Source organism: Urocitellus parryii, chromosome 1 (genome assembly GCF_045843805.1).
Source record: "Urocitellus parryii isolate mUroPar1 chromosome 1, mUroPar1.hap1, whole genome shotgun sequence".
Classification (NCBI taxonomy): domain Eukaryota; kingdom Metazoa; phylum Chordata; class Mammalia; order Rodentia; family Sciuridae; genus Urocitellus; species Urocitellus parryii.
Window position 1 is genome coordinate 275,931,120 of NC_135531.1, and position 20,298 is coordinate 275,951,417.

The 20,298-nt window shown below is 47.2% G+C and overlaps 1 pseudogene; it reads right to left on the bottom strand.

Moving 5' to 3' along the window:
- Window positions 1-11,360: 11,360 nt before the first annotated feature.
- Window positions 11,361-12,531, bottom strand: LOC113188107 (hsc70-interacting protein pseudogene; annotated as a pseudogene).
- Between the last annotated feature and the right edge of the window lie 7,767 nt (window positions 12,532-20,298).

The following is a 20,298-nucleotide window of genomic DNA, read 5'->3' on the forward strand; positions in this document are numbered from 1 at the left end:
ACCCTCACAATAGAGTGCAAACAGAAACAAATCAAACTGATATCATATCAGAGTGACATCGTGACCCCACCGAGCCAGGGATTAGCTCAAGTCCCGAGCACACAGTGGATATGTTCTGAGAACAAAAGAACCACAAACACAAGCGCCTGCTTTCTGTAGTCACTGTTAGTGATATTGGTCTTGTAATTCTGAAACTTTTATGTATGACATAGTATAAAACAAATAAGCAAATATGTATTTTACTGGAAGAGAATAAAAGATATTAGTGATAAAGTTAAAGAACACTCTGTACTGTTAAATTTGAGTTAGAAATGTCAGTTTGAACTCACAATTTTTTTTTTTCTACCAGGGATTGAATACAGGAGAGTTTTATCACTGAGCCACATCTCCAGTTCCTTTTTTATATTTTATTTAGAGACAAGTTCTTGTTAAGTTGCTTAGGGCCTTGCTAAATAGTTGAGGCTGGCTTTGAACTCATGATCCTCCATCTTCAGCCTCCTAAGCAAGCCTCTAGGATTACAGGCATGCGCCACTGCACCTGGTTTGAACTCACGACTTTTTTTAATAAAATGGGATTTGTAATTCTATCTGCCGAGGGGACAAGATTGACAATACCCAGCAGCAATGGACACACCCAGAGCAAAGTTCCTGTTCTCTCTATACCTCTCACACTGAAGGAATCAGAGCTCCTAGGAAAAGCCGCTGATTTTAGGTTTGGGGCTGGAAATGTACAACATGAGCCTGGAATATCATGTCCCATCACAAAGCAAAAAAGTACTTCAAGCTCAATGGGATCATGCCAGAGGTGGGCCAGCCTGAGGGATCCTGCTGGACAGAGGCAAGTCCATTTGAACATCAAAATAAATAACGATACTATCTGATCATAACAGTTTTAAATCCACAAATCCACAGGGAATAATTTTTGAAGGGTGAATTTTTACAGGGAAAAAAATGCCAACTAACAAATGTAAAAAGAACCAAAGAATTGAAAACCACCATTTTGCAGCCCCTAATAGAGGAGTTGATTTGGGCAAACACCTCTGCTGACTGATGAAACTACTGGGTGTTGGGTTGGACTTCTGAGCACACGAGGATCCCGCGGATTCCCTCCTTGTCACAAAGCAGGGAAATGGAGAGAGGCTTGGTGCTCCAGCTCAGATCAGCAACAGGGGCACACCAGGCATTCTTGGCTTCTGGAGTGATGCAATCAGTGGGTCACCTGTGTGATATTGCCCCCAAGACATTAAACCCACATTGTGCATTCTTAACCACAGCATGACCCGCATGCAGGCCATTCTACAAGACTCTTCAAAAGGAGAATGTCACAGAAACAAATAGCAATCGCAATAACAAAAAAAAAAAAAAAAGGCAAGATACTGCTTTAGATTCAAAGAGACTGAAGACAAAACAACCAAACATCATACGTGAATCTTAATTGGATTTTGGATACAGAAAAAAATTCACCCCTAAGAGCCATCTGGGGGACCATTGTAGAGATTTGAATACAGATGGTGTGCAAGATGCTATTATGGTGGTGATAATGGTACTGTGGTTTTGTGGAGAATGTCCTTATTAGGAGATGCTGCGACGTTTAGAAGTGAAGCATCAACATGGAGACTTGCTTGCAAATTGTTCAGTAAAATAAAAGCTAATGAAAACAGAATGAGAGAAAGAGATTCTGGGAAGATGTTAACAGTGGTTGGAGAGTCTAGGTCCAATGTGCCCTTGTTTCAACTCTTCTGGAAGTTAAAATTTCAAAGTAAAATGTGACAGGGAAGGGGGAGCTGCAGGGTACACAGAGAAGGTCGTGGTCGAGTGGGTGACAGGCCCAAGGCCATCTGCCACCCACGGCGGAAGAGTGCACAAGGGCTCTCTCCATTACAGCAGGCTAATCCTTCTTTTGAAGTTTTCCTTCACTTTCTTTGACTCTCTTCTCCCTCTTTCAGCTCCAGTGCCTGGGTGGACACGGATCCCAACACCCTGTGGAAAGGTTTAATGAAAGGAAAACACACCTGGCAAACCCAGCACAGGTGGAGAGGAGCGTCCCATGCCCCAGCCTGGGCCAGGGGTCCCCACCCCCCCACCCTGTTCCAGGCCTTGAGGCCTGCACTCGTATAGGAGGGTGGGAAGAGTCCAGTTCCGACCAGGGCTCCTCCATTCTTATCGAGGACACCCGGGCATTGCCCATGCGGCCTCGGGCTCTGCCAGGGTAGCCTCTGCTCCTCTGCAGCACCTCCCTGGCCCAAAACTGCCTGGGTTCCTTCTTCCACTCATTTATTCAGTGATGGGACAAGTACTTCTTGTAGAGCAGTGCACCAGTCTCTGTGTTAGGCCCTAGGGACACCATAGGAGCAAATGTCATGTTCTCTGCCCTCACAGAGCTCACGGGGAAATTACAGCTGTGACGTGTACCACAAAGGGGAGGAACGAGGTGCCAGCAGAGCTGCTGATGGGGCGGAGGTGACAGCTGAGTGACAAGCAGTGCTATCTACGGTCTGGGTGTGGTTCCAGTGGGTCTCCCAAAGGTTCATGTACTGGAAGCTTGGTCCTCAGTGTGGTGGTATTGGGGGGCGGTGGGACCTGTAAGAAGTGGGGGCTCATGGAAGGTGGTTAGACCACGGAATGCCACCCTGGGAGGGCTTAGTGTAGCTCTCCAGGAACCTGTTAGTTGCTACAAGTTACAAAAGAGCAAGCCTGTCACCAGGCATGGTGGCACACACTTGGAATTCCAGTGACTCAGGAGGCCGAGGCAGGAAGATCGAGAGCTCTAAGCCAGCCTCAGCAACTTAGCGAAGCCCTGTCTTAAAAAAAAATAAAAATAAAAACTAGCCTGTCCTTCGAACTTCTCGGCTTCTTATTTTGCCATGTGATTGATTTCTTCTTACAGGTGAGTCCACCATGGGCCCTCTGCGATGTGTGGAGGAGCTGCAAGGCCAGTGCTGTGCTGAGTAAATGCTGGTGCCGTGCCCTTGAAACTGCAGGACTGTGAGCCAAATAAGCTGCTTTTCTTGAATAAGTACCCAGATTCGGGTAGTTTGTTATAGCAGCAAAAAATGACTAATACAAGCAAGCAATACAATTAGTTTTGGGGATGGGGTGGATTCGGGGGATGATAAGAGGAAACGTATCAAGGGACACTCCCAGGGTTCTGCTTGTAAAACTGAATGGTAGTGACCTTCACTGAGACATGCTGCATGAAGCCTGAAGTGGAGGTGGGAGTGACAGGCCTCTAGGCAGACCACTGAACACATGGAGGAAAGGGCTGTGCTGTGCTCTGGGTGTGGGGGAGAAGCCTGCTGTGTTCTTCCTCTGGGAACTGCCACCACTCCCACGAAGACACACACAAAAAGGGCTTCAGTCCAGTGCAATCTCCTTTTCTTTTGCTTTTCTTTTTGTTCTCAGGAGCAGGTTCTGGGCAACATCCTATGCCCCAGGTGACAGGGTTTCTTTGACTTGCTAGCAGAAACGGCGTCTTTCCCTCATCTCCTAAAAGCAAGGTGCAGAGGGGACATAGAGGTGGGAGCAGGGTGGTGGCACACAAGTACATGTACACGCACGTACAAACACACACACACACACACACACACACACACTCATGCATGCTTATTTCAGGATTTAGTGGCCTACAGGTGTCCAATCAGCTCTGTAAAGATTAGAGATCATAGCCGGCACAGTGGTACACAACTATAATCCCACTCAGGAGGCTGAAGCAGGAGGACTAGAAGTTTGAGGCCAGCCTCAGCAACTTAGTGAGAATCTCTCTCTAAATAAAAAGGGTTGTGGATGCAGCTCAATGGTAAAATGCCCCTGGGTTAAATCTCAGTACAAAAAAAAAAAAAAAAAAAGATTAGAAATCATTTTATTCACCCAAATGTGGTCAAGGGAAAGTCCAGTGCTCATGCCATCCTCCAACTCATCCCCCACAGTCTCTAAGCCAATTAGAAACTCTTGCTGCAAGTACATTTTATGTGGAACACATCGATGACATGGAGACTCACTCCCAGGTGGACACAGGACAAAAGAGGACAAAGCGGGCCATGGGTGGAAGAAGGGTCTGGGAGAGCAGACCCTTAGGAATTAGAAAATGTGGGCAGGTCAATCATGACAGATGACCAGACACCTGGTCCAAAACCAAGGTGCCAGTAGGGCCACACTGCCCGGCACACACCCAAGGCTCCAGGGCAGCATCTGTTCCTTGTCTCTCCCACATCCTCCTCGGCCTGTGGCTGCTAATCTCAGCCTCCGCCTCGCCCTGCCGGGCCTTCTCCTCTGTTTGTGTTTCTCTCTGGATATCTCCCAGGAGGACATGTGTCTCTGAATTTGGGGCGGATCTGGGTAATGTTCCCATGAGTCATTTCATTCCAGGGGCTGCATGGTCCCTTTTTCCAAATAAGGTCATGTTCGGGGGTCTTGGGAATGCTCATAAGGAGGTCTCTTCTGGGGACCACCACTGAAGCTGCTGCAGCATGAGACTTTCACAGACCATGGGGGAGGAGGCAGCGGTTAAACTTGCTTGCTTTCTGACTTGGTGCTGGCGCCTTGTGGCGAAGGCCACTCATACTGGGACTGCACTGAGAAACCCATCCTTCCCGCAGGTTCTCACTGCTGGAGAAAATAGGAGACATTCTGAGAAATACTCTTGGGCCCCAACCACCCCCAATCCCGTGCAACTATGCAAAGGACCCCTCTTCAAGCCCTGGCCTCTGCCAGCCATCCCAGGCCCCCAATGTCTCGCCTTGGGCCTGGGTCTGCACAGGCATTTTCTGGCTGCCCACCCTGGCCAGACCTCAGCCCTAGGAGAAGGCTCAGTTGGCAATGAATCCTGCATCACCCTGTCTTGGCATGCTCGGGCTGTTCTATGAAGTACCAGATTCCCAGGGAGAGAAGGAGATTCAAAAGGCAGTACTTGGAGCTAAAGCACCTGGGTCAAAATCGTCTTTGAGTTAAGATCTCCATGACCCAGAGAAAAATCCACTTGCCATCTAGCAAGGCAGGCAGGTGCCCCCTCGACCTGGCTGGTCTGATTTGAAGGCAGGCCTCCGGCAAGGCAGGGGGGAAAGGGGAGAAGGAGATCTTTCCCTTTGCTCCTTCTCCTGCAGCTGGAATTCACAGCATGTTGTTTTCATGGGCCTCATTCAGGGACCTCCCCACCAAGGGGGATTCTGAGTAAGCAGTATTGATAGACTGCCTGTCACCCCCTCACCCATGTCAGCTCTCTTCCCTCTGATCAGCTGCCCTTTGGAGCCACAGCAGGAACAAAGGCCATGTGTCCAGATCTAGAGTGCAGCCACCACGTCCGGGGTCTGGCACAGAGCTCACACCCAGGAGGTGCGCATCGAATGTTGGTTGGCTCTGAGAATCCTGAGGTCCACCAGTCTCAGCTGGGGGACCTAAGAGTCCCTGGTGAGTGAGAGTTCTCCAGATAAGTAGGACCAATAGAATGCAGATGACCAGTTTATTTTAAGGAATTGGCTCATGAGTGTGGAGGCTGGAGAGTCTAAAACCTGCAGGGAAGGCCAGCAGGCTGGAGTCCTGGGAGAGTAGGTGCTGCAATTCCCGTCCAATCTGCTGGAAAAGCACCCCCTCTCAGGAATGGTTTCTTCCCAAGATACTGAGAAAGAGGGGTGTCGGTAGTTTTCTTAAGGCCATCCACTGCCTGGATGAGGCCCTTTACAGAAACATCTAGAATGATGTGATCAGATATCTGGGTACCATGGTCCAGTCAAGCTGACACCTAAAATCACCCTCACTTTCTTTCCCACCCCCACACCAAGGCCCTTGGGGCTCCTTGGGGTGTCCTTTCTCCAAGTCCTTCTCACTGGCCCCCCTTCCAGGGTGAGGCTCTTCCCTGACAAGTTCTATTCAAAAAAGCCCCGGGGACCTGAACTCTGACTTCCTGGGCCTTTCTCTTTCCGGCTAGGTGAACCCCATCCCTTTGAAGTCTCCAGAAACCACCTTTCCCCTGAGAAGCCCCTCCTAGATGCATTGGAGATTTGTAAGCTCCAGAGATAGGAGGAGCTCTCCCTGTCCCAACCCCTGCTCCTCCAGGACCCGTGGAGGGTGGGGAGACACATGGACCCTGGATTAGGAATCTTACCTGGTTTACTTTCTTCTAGAGCTCAGCAGCATGGGAGATTATAATGCTGGCCCATCTGGCATTGCCTGTCTCCTACCAGAACACCAGCTCTGGGTGGGCAAGATTTATTTCATACCAGAAAGAGCCTCGCCAGTGCCTGGTGCAGAGAAGGGCTCAGAGTGTTTATTGAAGGCACAGTGCCAGGTGCGCAAAGGCATAGACGCAAGCTCAGCCCTCTAGACAATTTACAATGTCCACCGATTTCCACACTCATGGGTATTTTCTTCATTTCTCTCCGCCTTGGAGCAGACATCCTTTCCCCCTTCCCTGAGAGTGGGAATTATCTTTTCTCCAACCTGGAGTCTGCCCAGAGTTGAGTGTCCCAGGACAAGTCAGCTTGGAGAAAAGGGACCAGGATATTGTCGGGACCCTGAGGGGGCTGATTCCTGTGTTCCAGCCCCACACACTCATGGGAGGAGTTCCACCCTTGCACCCACTTACCCCTGCATCATTAGGCTCCTGGGGACTCCCCCAGCCACCTTGATCCTAGAGATGACTTTAACGGGTTCCGGTCCCCTGTCCTGCAGCCCGGCAGCGCCTCCTGGTGGTGGACGTCGCTTTGGCAGGAATCAGGCCAGCGGGGCCGATTTGGGCCGATTTAGTCTGATTTGGGGCCAGGGGAACCCGGAATCTAGCGCGCACCCCTCCAACGAATATGAACAAGTCACCTGTTCATTTCCTTTTTCTATTTCAAAAGTAATGGGCTATGAATGTCTTCTCTGATATAAGGGGTGACTCAAAATGGGGTAGGGAGGAAGAGCATGAGAAGAAGATCACCTCTACGCAGGGAAGAGAGGTGGGAGGGAAAGGGAGGGACAAGGGGAATTGCGCAGAAGATGGAAGGAGACCCTCATCTTTACACAGAGTACATGTATGACGATGTGAGGGGAAAAAAGAATAGTGCTACCTTAGATTAGGTAGAGAGAAGTGATGGGAGGGGAGAGGAGGGGAGGGGGATAGGAGGGATAGTAGAATGAAACAGACATTATTATTGCTGTGTGTATATATGTGACTGCATGACCAATGTGATTCTGCAACCTGTACACTCAGAAAAATGAGAAATTATATCCCATCTGATTCAAATGTATGATATCTCAAGATCATTGTACTGTCATGTGTAACTAATTAAAACAAAATTTTTTTAAAAAAAGTAATAGGGGCTGGGGATGTGGCTCAAGGGGTAGCGCGCTCGCCTGGCATGCGTGCGGCCCGGGTTCGATCCTCAGCACCACATACCAACAAAGATGTTGTGTCCGCCGAAAATTAAAAAAATAAATATTAAAATTCTCTCTCTCTCTCTCTCTCTCTCTTTAAAAAAATAAATAAAATAAATAAAAATTTAAAAGTAATGGGCTATGTGGTGGTGACCCATGAATACGTAAATTTTTAAGTTTCTTTTTCTTTTTTTTTTTGGTACCAGGGATTGAACCCAGGGGCATTTAACCACTGTGCCACATCTTCAGCCCTTTTCTCGGTTTTGTTTTTTTTTGCTTTTTTTTTTTTTTTTTTTTAATTTTGAGACAAGGGCTCGCTCAGTTGCTTATGGCCTCACTGAGTTCTGGGGCTGACTTTGAACTTGTGATCCTCATACTTAAAGCTTCCCAAATTGCTGGGATTGTAGGCAAGCACCACCTCAACCCAGGCTCTATGTATGAGTTTTAAAATAAAGTTTAAAAATATAAGAAAAAAGTAATGTATATTTATCATAAAAAATATATATAAGTGAACAAAAAGAAAACACCATAACAAGTCACCAAATAAAAATACAGGACAAACAGCCAGTTAAATTCAGATTTCAGATGATTGCATGGGGTGTGCTTATTCTAAAATACTATTCATAATTGATCTAAAATTCAAATTTAACCAGCTTCCCTGTATTCTTATTGGCTAACTCTATAAACTCTATATCCTTAACCTAGTTATGCCTTAGTTAACACACTGAGACAGTTTTTTGTTACCCCAAAAGTGTGTGAAATTCATAAAGTGTGACTGTTTTTCAACTTAACTTCCCCATTTAACAACATCCCATGAACATCTTTTTTTATATATTTATGTTTTAGTTGTAGTTGGACACAATACCTTTATTTTATTTATTTATTTTTGTGTGGTGCTCAGGATCGAACTCAGGGCCTCACTCATGCTAGGCAAGTGCTGTGCCGCTGAGCCACAACCCAGCCCCATGGATACCTTTTCACGGCAGGCAGTGCTCTTAATTGTCCAGTTCTTTATAATGTAAGATTTTAGACATGAGGAGATGACTGTAACTCCCTGAATGATTCTTTTTCCCCCCTAGGCCCAACAGTCCTTCCTGTACCTTCCCTGGTTTTATCACCAGGGATGCTGACACTCTGAGTTCTGTTTGTGACACTCCTGGGGAGGAACCAGTCTCAACTCTGCAAGTTAGCAAAGTGGGACTTTGCTCAGGGGGGGCGCTATAGATGCAGTGCAGGCATTAGACTGTGGGGTCCAACCCCTTCCCTGGTACTCCTCACTCACCATCAAAGTGGCCTTGGACATGACCTTGGATATAGCTTGAACTTCTCTGCAAAGCTCCTATTGTAACACAGGATGTGAAAGCAATAGTTACTGTGAGTGGGCTGGGGATGTGGCTCAAGCGGTAGCGCGCTCGCCTGGCATGCGTGCGGCCAGGGTTCGATCCTCAGCACCACATACCAACAAAGATGTTGTGTCCCCCGAGAACTGAAAATAGTTACTGTGAGGATCAATTTGTCACTTCGCCACTAGATGGCAACCTCTTCACGGACAAGAAGACGTGGCTATGCCTGCCGAGTCACCATTATGGCCTTATAGAATGCGCTCAAATGGCTTGTGTATCACAGGCATTCAAAAATCATGTGCTGAGCAAATGACAAGTGCAACAGAAAAGGTGAGCGTTTTCAACATCTGGGAGCTAGGGGTCGGTGGGAGGGTAGAGGGCAAGTCCTTGCTCTGTACTTTCTAGCTATAGGACTTTTTATGTTTCTCACTGCTGCAAATTTATACAACTTAGTAGTTTAAAATAATGCAAATTTGTTAACTAACAGTTCTGTAGGTTGAACTTAACTCTCTCATTGGGCTAAAATCAAGGCATCAGCAGGGCTGTGGCCTTTTCTGAAGATGGAAGAGAGAATCCATTCCTCCCCCCTTTACTAGTTTCTATGGCCCCCCTCCCAGCCCTCTCATGCTTCTCTCCTCCATCTTCAAAGCATACCTGGACATTCTTCTGCCCCCCCCCCCTTTTAAGGACACTTGAGCCCACCTGGGTTATCCAGGACAATCTATTTTTTTTTCCAGTTTGAAACCATATTTTATTTTTAACATAGCTAGAAGTATCCAATAACTATATATTTTTAAGCAGAAAACTTTCTTTTCCTTCTTATAGCATCATTAGCAGAAAAAAAGAACATTTCTGGTTTTTAGAAATGATACTGGGTCTCTAAGAAAATGAAGACTACCTGTTGTATTGTGGAACTTAAAGTCTAAAAGCACAGGACACATTTTCAGAAGAGTGATTTACTTTTACCCATTTATATTTGTAATATTCGAGTATAGTTAGGTCATGTATAATTAAGACAATCAAATCAGGAATCCAAGAAGAAACTGTTCTTCTTGAGTTAAGCACAGCACACATGAGATTTTGAGAACATACATGAACAACAACAACAACAACAAAAAAAAAAAACACTGACAAGCCCAAATCCAAGTATAAATGGTGTTTTTTTCCAAGGGGTTTAAAAGCATGCTCCATTAGCATACGACATTTTCTCATTTTTGTAACAGATGCAGTTCTGTTTACTCATGTACAGTAAAGGGTTAGAACCTGTATAAATATATTAGAAATGTACTACTTTATAAATGTACTCCAAGGAATTTATCATTTCCTTTATCTTTGCAGGGACAAAAGGGAAAAAGAGGTGGGGGTATGGTTGCAGTATTTAAGGAAGAGCTGAATACAATAATGAATCTTCATGGTGCCAAGAACTCCATAATGAATAACCAGGCTCTCATCTATTTTAGAATTAATGTTAGATCAAGCAGTTAATTCCTTGTATGGTTTCCAATAACTCAAACCATATACTCTTCAAAATACAAAGATCAATAGGTACTTCCTAAATAGAACACCAAGCACTAAAAGGAATCCTTCCTTCCAATGTTTTTTGACATCACAAGATTTTGCTAGAGTGGAAGTCTAATAACATTTAAATGAGCAATCTCATGGCTAAGAAAGAACTACAGCTCTTATGGGTATTATTCCACAGCTAGGATATGTATTACATATTAAATTAACCCCAGCATTAAATATGCTTTGCACAATTATGGTATGATAGCAGTGATGATGCTAGTGAGAAAAGATTATCTTTAGTTCAAGAAGGAGGGAAATACAAGAAGCAGAAAGCAGACATAGTTGGTCATTTTCTGATGAGGAAAGGTAAATTTTAAACATAGAATATAAAAAGAAAACTACTCCCTTATTTCCCCATGGTGGAAATAATATGAAATATTTATTTGATATATTGAACAAAAACTGAGCTAAGTAATCCAACTCCATTGCAGCATAACAAACAAACAAACAAAAAATCACCTCTTCAACACAGTGTAAGATTTAAATGCAACCTGCATAAGGGCACATGTCACATAAAATAGTAAGACTGCTGCTGCCTTACCAAGTACTTCCAGTCCCTACCCAGGTTAGAGTGAAATACTGGTGTTCCCAATAGTTTTATTGAAATTAATCATTTAAAAAATATTTCTAAATGACAAATCAAAATGCCTCAGTCTCAGTAACCATATATTCAACTGAAACTTTTATCTATGTAAATGAGATTTATTTACTTCCCACTAGTAAGTCTTTATTTCACTCACATTACAGCTACGTATTTTCCATACTTAGTATCTGCCTTGCCCAATATCAAAGAAAAAAATCCAAAATGATTAGTAAATAAAAATGTAGGAAATAACACCCCCTTGAGTTTTAAATATTTTTAAGGTTTAAAAAGTGTTTTAAGTTTGTAATTCCTAGTAGGAAAACATTATCTGAATGAACACCCTGATGGCAAACCATTGTAAAATGCTTCAGCTGGATTTGCTGCAGAGGGGTAGGGATTATCTTCAAAGCACCCCAGTTCTCCTGATGAGGTCAGAGGTACGCTGGTTTGTATTATTGCGACAGCCATTAAGTGATCTAGGTTGCTTTTCCTTCAGTAAGGGTTTTGTCAGGTGGGCATTATGCTTGACCTCCAAATTTGGCTGACAATTTACTGATGAGATTCATAACCTTTGGGTTGCTTTGATATTTTGACATATTTGCTGGGTTCTGGGCCACATCCTGGAAGGCCACCATAACTTCTGGATCCTGCATGGCTGCAAGAGCCTCCGGATCACTAAGAATTTCATGGAGCCCAGGCATTCCTGCCATTCCAGGCATGCCTCCTCCCATTCCAGGCATTCCTCCAGGAAAGCCACCTGGAAAAGAGCCAAACTGAGCTCCTGCTTGTCGTCTGGCTTCTTCCTCCCTCTGGGCTCTCTCATGTTCTTCTCGAGCCTTCTTAACTCCTTCTATTCTTTCTTTGATCTCTCGCTCTTCACGTTTCGCTCCCATTTTCTCCGATGTTCAGCAATTTTCTGGGCCCGTGGTTGAACGTCTTTCAGCATTGCACTAGCATCATCATCATAATCCAGTTTACAGGCAAGAGCAAGATCATGGGCTGCTTCTTCCCAGTGGCCCAAAAGTCTGTGGGCTCTCCCTGGCCACTTGTAAGGCTGAGCTGAATCGGGATTTATTTCAATGGCTCTGTCACAGTCTCCATGGCAGCATTGGGCTTCTGTAATTTGATGAAGACACTGGCTCTCTTGGCACACAGGATGGCCAAGCCAGGATTTAGCTTGATGGCATCTGTGAACAAGTCAATGGCTTTCTGTAGTTCACCATCATTCAGGGCTTCAGTGGCGGCCCTTCTTTTCATTGGCTTGATCCATCATCTCCTCGGTTATCTCCGCATTTTCATCTCCCATTTCTTGAGGAGCATCAGTGTCTGGCTCGATTACACCTTCATTATCAATTTCTAGATCACTTTCCTCACTTGATGGCTCGTCTCTTAATGTTTTCTTCCGACTTCTTGCTATCTGTTTTTTCTTCCTTGGTATTTTCTTCCGATTTAGGTTTATGCCCCCCATGCTCTCCACCCACTCTCAGGAAGCGCATCTCCTTGGTGTGCAGGACGCTGCTTACACATTTTCACGAAGGCCCGAGGCTCGCTCACTTTGCGGGGATCCAGGGTCGAGGAGAGGCAGGCGGAGGCGGCTGCGGCACGTTCCCAGGCCCGGGCCGGTTGCTGGCTCAGCGTCACCGCGCAGAAGGGGCGACAATCTATTTTTAAATCGGGATTAGCAACCATAATTCTAGCTGCAACCTCACTTCCTCTTTCCCAGATAGCCTAACATATTCTTAGGACCAAGGCATTAGGATGTGAGCATTTTTGAGGGGCCATTACGTTGCCTTCCACAGACCACAGCAATTATATAACCTCCAAGGTCTGTTTCTTTTCCTTTTTTTTTTTTTTTTTCCAATACTGAAGATGGATTCCAGGGCCCTCACACATGCTAGGCAAGCCCTCTACCTCCAAGCTACATCCCTAGCTCTTTTCATTTTATTTTGCGGAATTGCACATGCTGGTCTTGAACTTGTGATCCTCCAGCAGCAACCTCTCAAGTAGCTGAAATTATAGGCATGTGCCATTGCACCTGGCCGTCTTTTTCTTTATAAAACAGAGATCCTACAATGGTTGTAGTGGGGGTTAAAAGTGATGACTCTATTAGTTACCTCTTGCTGTGTAAAAAAATAACCTCCAAATTTATTAGTCTAAGCCAATTTCATTTCATACCCTTTCCAAGGATCAGAAATTAGCTAAGCACAATGGCGCACACCTGTAATCCCAGCAGCTCGGGAGGCTGAGGCAGGAGGATTTCGAGTTCAAAGCCAGCCTCAGCAAAAGCAAGGTGCTAAGCAACTTAATGAGACCCTGTCTCTAAATAAAATACTAAATAATAGGGCTGGGGATGTGGCTCATTGGTTGAGTGCCCCTGAGAGATCAATCCTCAGTACACACACACACACACACGAACCAAAAAAACAAAAAAAAGAAAGAAAGAAAGGAAGGAAGGAAGGAAGAAAGAGATGGAGGAAGGAAGGAAGGAAGGAAGGAAGGAAGGGAGGGAGGGAGGGAAGTTAAGAGAGTGGCTCAACTGAGTGATTCTAGCTCAGGTCTTTCACAAGCTGCAGACAAGATATAAGCCAATCCCAGTTATTAAAAGATTGAACAGAGCTGAAAGCTCCATCAATGACTGATGGCAAGAAGCCTCTGCTTCTTGCCCTATGGCTTGCTCTCCTTTGGGCTCCAGGAGTATCCTCATAATATGGCAGCTGGCATTCCCCAGTGATCCAAAAGAGTAGAATGCAAGCCACAATATATTTTGTTTACCTAGCCAAGTACCTCTGTATAATTTAAGATAATTAAATAATTTTCAAAATTATAAAATTTATCTATAACCTGACTTAGTTTGGTCTAGCTCAGCAGTGTCCACACATTATCAGCAGAATCCCTTCATCAAGGTAAATGTCTCAGGTAGCCCAATGTGACTTCCCAATACAAGGGCAAGTGGCTCAAATGGGAGCGAAGCCTGGGACCCTCTCAGGTGTGTCTCTCACTCCTCAGCTTACAAACTTCTGGGTCAGTCTTTCATCCAAGCAGGACCTTTTCTGACTTTCCAAAACTGGAAATAATTGCTTTTATGAAATTCAAAATGGCAAGAGGACGCCTGTCTTCTCAAACGCTTTTCTTCTTGAAGTCCTTTATTTTGAAAATATTTTATTAAAATTTTTTAATCAGTAAAAGATGGAAAGAAGAATTACTCATTCAATTAAATGTAAATTCCCAGCCCAATCTCATTGTGACCTTAAAACTCTTAAGACCCAGAAGTCTTTTCAATCCAAAAGCCTAAAACAATTGGGGGCTGGTCCTAGGTGCCCCTCTTCCCACATTTCTCTCTCTTCCCTCCCTAAGTCTCTTTCCCCAGTCTTAAGTCAATATTAATTTCCAGAAACCAGTGTGTGATGGAGAGTCAGCCCCACTGCCTGCCTCAGGGAGTCAAGGTACTGTGGCCTGGCAGGCATCTAAGAATAGCAGCCAGCTGGGCCTGGGTCTAAATCCCAGACCCACCACTCACTAGCTGCCTGAATTTGGACAAGTTACTTAACCAGGCTGAGCCTCCATTTCCATGTCTATAACTTGGGAAGGCTGCTATCTCCATTTCTGGGTTGTAAAAAGATGAGATGTGATACACCCAAACACAGGGGGACCCCCACAGAAATAGGGGCAATTATTTGACACAAACGAGAACCTGTTAAATGTTCCTGGATTTCTGCTCAACCCTTCCCAAGGGCTGATTAATTTGGTGTGTGACTACCCAAGTTCTATTTCCCAGCCTCTCTTGCAGCTGGGGTTGGTCACATGGCCTATGAATGGAAACAACACTCCTAATTCCAAGTCACTCCCAGGACAGAAGGCTGCCTCCCCCCACTCCCTGATTCTCATCCTTCTGCTAGCTGGGAACTGAGGGGTGTCCTCTCTCTCTCTCTCTCTCTCTCTCTCTCTCTCTCTCTCTCTCTCCCCCCCCCCCTGCCGTGATGTGGCTTAGTGTGCCAGGGGCTGATGTCAGACTTCAGAGAACTTTGTCCAAATGCAATTGAACTGACCATGAGCAGCAGAGTACCACCCACAGGCCAACCTACTTTGGGCTACCTTTGCCCATCAGAGGTAACAGAGCAGTTCAAGGCAATGTTTGAGGAGTCTCTATTCTTTTCTGATCTGGTTTTCCCAATTTCGGACTCTGATAAAAGCTGGTTTAGAAGGCAAAGATAGAGGCATGTGTAGGGCTCCTGCCTCCCACAGTAGTCTCAACTTGAGACCCCCATGCTCAGCTCAGCCTGCAGAAAGGACAACACCTGTCTGGTGGTGGGGCTGCCATCCTGGATGAAAGCCCACCCTCACTTTTCACTAGGGAACCAGCTCCATAGTCTGGGGTTTTGGGGTTTTAAGTTCACAGGTTTACAGTTGACCAACTGATTTATTAGTCTTATTTGTATGCTTTTTCAAAAAATATTTTAGAACTTAACAAAGCTCATTTTCTTAGAAATTAACAAAGGGACAATTTCCCCCACCATTGGAGTCCCAGTCTCAGCCGTTGTCCCGGGTCCCTCTATCCCACCTCCCCAAGCTCCCTCTGCTCACCCCATGTGCCGGGCAGCTAAGGAATTTTTGCTTTTTGTTTTGTTTTGCTGAAAATATTGGCTGACATTTTGACCAGACTCTAGTACCCACAGAAGACAAGAAATGAAAGGACCCAAATGTCCTGCCACCCCATGGGTTTATAATAAATCGTCCAGGACGCTGGTTCCCAGATCACCCAGAGAGGAGCCAGGCTGGGTGCAACCAGACCTGTCTGCCAGGCTGCAGCCATCCAGAATGGCCACTCTGTTCCTCAAGGGCCTTCCATAAGTTCCAGGAACAGAAAGTACACCTTTTTTAAACACCACAGGTGCACAAAAATCCGTTTTACTTGAAGGCTTGAGCAATAAAAGGCCTATCCACGGGATAAAAGGATGTACCTTTTAAAACTACACACATACAGAATGATGGAGAAATTAAACAGAGTTTGCGTTACACTAGCATCCAACAGCAACTCCCCTGTGTTGGAAGATTTCCGAGGAACAAGGGGGCGGAGGCCCTTGACCATGACAGGAAGAGGTAAGGCGCAGGGGTATTGTGACATGCTCAGCTTTTCCCTTGGCCAACCGAGGTCCAAGCCCATTGGGGGCAAGGGAGCCGCCGGACCAACATGGAGCAGCGGCCCAGGGCGCAGCCTTCCGTGACCCGGGAAAGCTCTGAGGCGCAGCAGGAGATTCTAGCCCAGTCTATCGAGGGCCGCGGCCGGGTGCTGCTGGTAAGAGAGCTCTGGAAGCAGGACGATGGCTGCAAGGATCTGCAGAACTTTCCAGAGCAGGCCTCAACCCATCAGCCCACCAGGTCCTCGTCCACACGAGCCACCACAGGCCACAGCACCAGTAACTGCACCAGGAGGGGACTTAAGCGCTCCGGCGACAGCTCTACGGACAACTCCGAGAACAACACCGACTACCCGGCCGCAAAGTCCAAGCGCTCCGCGGAGAAGGCGGGGAGAAGCCGTTGCAAGTACGCCGACCCACGCGAGCCCGAGACGCCTGGGACCAGTCCTAGGACCCCCGGCCCCGCGGCTGCGGAGAACCCGGCCACGAGCTGCCGGGCGGTGGGGCAGCCCCGGACAGCGCCGGAGCAGGGCGCGCAGCTGCTCCTGGTGCTGTGCCGCGCGTCGGCGCTGTGCACGCAGCTTCCGCGGCTGCAGCTAGTCCTGGAGCAGGTGCGCGCCCGGGACTCCCGCCCACCCGCCGCGCTCATCGGGATCCTGGTACAGCCGCAGCCGGACGAGGAGGCGGAGGCGCGCTGCCTCCTGGAGAACCTGCTCTGCGGCATCTTCGCGCAGCACAACCCCGCCGTCGAGGTGCACACGGCAGTGTTCTGCCCCGGCCGCCCCCAGGGCGTCCTGGACGTCCAGCGCGCCGCCAGCCAAGTGCGCAAGGTTCCCTTAGCGGATCGGGGGACGCAGATGGATGGTGAGGGGCCCGAGGGCTGGGAACATCCGGTTGCCGCGGGTGCAGGGATGGGGGGCTGGGGCCCTCAAATACAGAGTTCGGTCCCCTGACCCTGGTGCCCCGCTGAGTTTGGACAAACCCCGACTTCACAGCTCTTCTTATGGCGCCTCTAGCAATTTTGGGTACGGTTTTGAGTGATGAACCAGAGTTCTTACCCCCAGGTTGTCTTCGCTGAGGCAATCTAAAAGCGTTTGAATTAATTTAGTGGGCTACACTGGCCCTTCCCACAGCTTGGGGCATCGTTTCCCACTACTGGCAGTTACGGTTTTGTAAGGTTCACGCTGGGGATTTGTAGGACCGACAGCCCACCCTTCCTCTCCACAAGCACTGATTGCTTCCTCTGTTCTTTGATGGGGTTCTTTAGTCTCCTCCTCCATGGAATAACAATTACAATAAAAACATGGCTCTGTTCGAGAGCTTTGCACTTCCAATCCTCACAGCCTCCCTCCAGGATGGAACTCCAGTGCTAGCTGACCTTCTTCCGGGCAACCCTCCAGACCTTTCTGAGCAAGGGAGCTGGGCCTGTGGCCCCCAGGCTAATCCGCAGCCTGAGGACTAGTTAGTGGACTCTTTAGGGAAGCAGAAGGGACTAGGGAAGCTCTCTGGGTAGGGTGGGTGCCTTCTTTGTGGAAGGTTCCCCTCCTATGTGACATGTGAGGGTGATAGGCCAGTTGTTTTCTGAGATGTCATCTAGCCTGAAGAGTTTCAGGACAAATGGTGGCATGTTTTGCCTGAGAGCCCAGGACACATCCAAGAGGCCTTCTGGGTGGATGGGATTTTAACAACCTCAGTTCTTGCCCTGGTACCTAACTTCACATCCGCTTAGACTCGTTCCTCTCACTCCCTTTAAGTTTAGCCTAGGAGAGTCTCACATGGCCCGCACTGGTGGTTGGGAAAGCCCCCTACCTATTGGCTCTCCCAACTGTGACCCTCGGCCAAGGTCAGAAATACCTGGTCTGTCTTTGGAAATAGCCCATAGTGATGAAAGTCTTTCAGGCTCCTTGTCCTCATTTCCCACCCTTCCTTCACCTGGTCCCCATCCCTGTCCTCTACCTTCCCCCTAGTTCAATTTAAGCAGCTTGCATTGAGCTCCTGCTGGCTTTGACCCTCCTTGATGTCCACAGTCAGGGGCTGGGGAACAAGAAAGGAGACAAGGCAAGACATAATCCTAACCCATGCAGGATGTGACACACAAACAGGTACTCTGGGGCTCAGAGAAGAAACCATGGCTTTCTGCTGGGGATCTCCAGAAAGGTTTTATGAAGAGCTGGATCCCCTTGAGGGGGATCTTGGCCACGGAAAGTATGACAGAGATGGGAGGAGGTGGTGGAGGGAAAGTACTTCTACAAATGTGGGAAAGTTAGGCGTGTTCACCAGACCTCCTCCCAGCTGGCTAGAGGCAGCAGCATGGTGGCACCAGGTGTGGGACAGTAGGCTGTGGCCATATTATAGAGGAGCCAGGCTCCCCGGCAGGGAACGTGTGCTCAGGCAGAGACAGTGTCCTGGCCAGGACCCATTGCTGTGCTATTCTTGTGCATTCTTCTGGAACAGCTCTCATCCTATGACTGCCTCTCCCTGCTCCTGGGGACCACCGTAGTAAAGAACCCACACATTTTTTTTTTTCTCCATAGCCATAGACATACTCCTTAGCTTGCCCTTTGTGTTTCCTCCATCTCCCTCCTGGGAACAGAGACGTGTGTCCTGTTTGACTTCTTTGGATGAAATGGAGTATCTCCTTCACGGCTACCAGAAAATTCTACCTGTGTGTATCTACCCCCATCTGACTCATTTAAACTAATTATTCTCAACCAGGGACAGTTGTTGACACTCCCGATTACTGGTAGGGACATTTATCAATGTCTGGAGACATTTGGGGTTGTCATGGGCAAAGGGAGGTGCTAGTGGGTCAAGACCAGAGATGCTGTTAAACTTCCTGCAATGCTCAAGAAAGCCTCCCACACAAGGAATTATTCAGCCCAAAATGTCAGTAAAGCCAAGTTGAGAAACCCTGATTTCAACTGGCCCACAATCCAAGCCCACTGGTGCCTGAAAATCCAATTTTGTAGAATTAAATCCCTTGGGATTTCCTGACCTGTATGCTAATCCCAGTGGGGTCCCCGGGCTGGGTCCCCAACCTCTCTGGTTCTAAATGGAATCCCCTAAAGAGAACTATTGCTCCTGACTTCAGGGAATCACTGCTGTCTTGTGGATTCCCCTGCTCCCTCCTTACTCCAGCGTCAACCAAATACAGCAAACACTATTGATCTGAGCTTCCCTCCATTCCTCATCATTCATGCTTGTGTTTGGTTTCTTAAATCTTCTCATTCAAGGAATTTGCAAATGTTTTTAGTTTTTTAATTCGTTGATTTTAAAGCTTATGTAATTATCTGATTCCATATTGCCTTCTTGGGTCATGAAAAGACAGAACCCTGAACTAAAATTAGCCCTGTCCATGCCTCCAATCGATCTTCAAAAGTAATTTAACTTCTCTAAACATCAATGTCCTCTTCTTCAAAAAGATAACCATTAAAGTCTTTGCAGGCTCTGGAAGCCCTAGAACAGGTTCTGTAGTTTTACAGTTGGCTTGGGTCTGGCCTTGGACCCCTTTGAATCCTTTGTGTCTAACTAGCTCTGAGCAAACCTTGTGGTGGGCACGAGCATCCTCCCCGGGGGGCTACAGGCTGGGGTAGGCCTGGTTTTCTCACCTGCGGATCAATGCGTCCTGCAGCAAGTTCTGTGCCCTCTGTGAACGTGACTCGCGTTGCAAAGTGTGAAAACTGAGCTTGTCGATTCAAAATGCTTTTCCCTCTTCTGTCCTAAAATGAAAATCACGTTAATGTAGATGAAGATCATAGTCTGTTGACCCAACCAATGCGGGTTTGGGAATAACCCCTCAGGTTTTGCCACTGTAATGAGTTTGAGAAAAATGTTTGTGTTCTGAGCAGCAGATAGGTTTTAAGAGAGAATTTTTCAAAAATTCAAAGCTTCTTTTAAAAGTTGGAACAGCCCACAAGCTCCCCTCCCACAATGGAGGAGAGCAGGCTTTGGAGGCTGGGGAAGCTAATCCGAAATGATAGAGGCTGTGGGCTGTGGAAGGTCAAGTGCTCAAAGAAGCCCCAAATCTTCAGAAAAGTTACACGGAGCTTACTAAAGGCAGAGTGAAGATGGATGTTTGTGTCTCTGCTTTTGTATGTGGAAATGGGTGATAAAGCTGAGTGTCCCATCAAGGGTGTCTTAGAGCGAAAGAGATAGGTCACTTGGACCAAGGAACACACCCGTGATGAAGAGCCTGAAGGTGGTGTTGTGGCCGCAGAATCGTGGGGTCCAGTTGTCACAGGTCCCCAGGCTAAACCAGGCCTGCAGGGGCAGAGCAGAAGCAGCCCTCTGCCTATCCTGGCAGCTGGGAGGAACAGGGATA